A 1,782-nucleotide genomic window follows, 5' to 3' on the forward strand; every position below is an offset into this window, starting at 1 on the left:
TCTCTCTCTCTCTCTCTCTCTCTCTCTCTCTCTCTCTCTCTCTCAAATAAGCTACATTCAGACATACATACATACGTACATACATACATACATACATATAAACATAAAATTATATCGAGTGATGTTTACTTTCATGTTTTAACTGGGCTAAGCCACAGGGTACCCAGATATATGGCTAAACATTATTTCTAGTGAGTCTGTGAGGACATTTCTTAGTACAATAAACATCTGTATGTCAGTAGACTAAGCAAAACATATTGCTTTGTCAAACACTGGGTGGCCTCAACTAATCGATTGAAGACCTGAATAGAACAAAAGGCGGAGTAAGAGAGAATCCACTGTGTCTATCTGACTGTCTGCAAGCTGTGATATTGGTCTCCTGACTTCAGATTCAGACTTGCAATGGAACATACATCATCAGCTCTCCTGATTTTTAGGCTTGTGGAGTCTGCCTGGAACTAAACTACTGGATCTCCTGGGTCTGCCCTTCTCAGCCTCCGTAATCCTGTGAACCAATTCCCATTGATACTGAGTCTCTGGAGAACCCTTACTAGTACCTATATGTAACTTCATCCGTTATGTCTTTTTGCCCTCAGATCCGGTTCCTGCACTTCTCCTACAGACTGTGTTTCCTGGTTCCTTGCCAACTGGCTTCCAAAGGGGTTTGACAAATGGGTGTTTGATGGCAGAAAGGGAGGAAGGTCTAAGCCCAGAGGTTTTTCTCCTCCCGCTCTACTTCCTACCAGTGATTTTATATCCTCCAAATTCTAGCTTCTTTCCAAAAGTCTCTTCTCCCATGTTCTCAGTTCCTGCTAGATATGGTTCTGAATTTCTCAAGCTCTGGGGGGTGGAAACAGCTTTCTGATGATACTAATTTCTGATTGCTTCGCCATCCTCCGTTTGGCTTCTGGGATTTCCCATCACGTGTGTAACTGTTTAAAATACCTATAGTGACTCACCGGCTGGCTGGACCTGACTGAAACAGTTTACAGATAGAAGTTCGGGAATATATCGGAAGGTGAGGAGAGAGAAGACAGGTGGCTTAAGCGATCTACATGTCAACTTCACATAGGAAGTCAGTAGACGATACTTAAAACTGACAAAACAATAAGCAGCAGTATACTGTATTACTTATCTTCATGAAGATTCCTACAAAAGAATATAAACCTGGAACAGTTAAAAGTGTTGCCTCAAATAATGGAGACGGTAAAGAGACCTGTGGTTGCCAGGAACTCAGGGGGGAAGGGAGAGATGAATAATAGATGAAGCACAGGGAATATTTACGGCAGTGAAACATTTGTAAGACAGTGAAATGCTTTGAATCATGGCATTGTGCGTTTGTCAAAACTCACCAAACTGCACACCACAGTGAATGCTAAGGTAAACTTCGGTCTTCAGTTAATATTAGTTTTCATATGGGCTCATCCGTTGTAACAAATGCACTACACTGACACAAGAAGTTTACAATAGAGAAAACTATGTTTTGGGGGGTAGGAGGGAGAACAGGGGAACTCTGCACTTTCCAGTCTTTTTCTGTAAACCAGCTTTTTAAAAGCTGTTTTAGAAAATAAACTCCCTCAATGAAAGGGAGGCAGAGAGACAGAAGAGGAGGGAAGGAAAGAGGGAGAAAGTCTTGGAGGAAACTTAAGTGTGGATTACTAAGTGAAGGGATCCAATACGAAAAAGCCATTTGCTTTACATTTCCAACTATGATAACGTTTTGGAAAAACAAAACAAAAGAAAACAAATCATGGACAATGACGGCAAAGACAAGAACAACAA

Source organism: Herpailurus yagouaroundi, unplaced genomic scaffold (genome assembly GCF_014898765.1).
Source record: "Herpailurus yagouaroundi ecotype Mexico unplaced genomic scaffold, PumYag 67871, whole genome shotgun sequence".
Classification (NCBI taxonomy): Eukaryota; Metazoa; Chordata; class Mammalia; order Carnivora; family Felidae; genus Herpailurus; species Herpailurus yagouaroundi.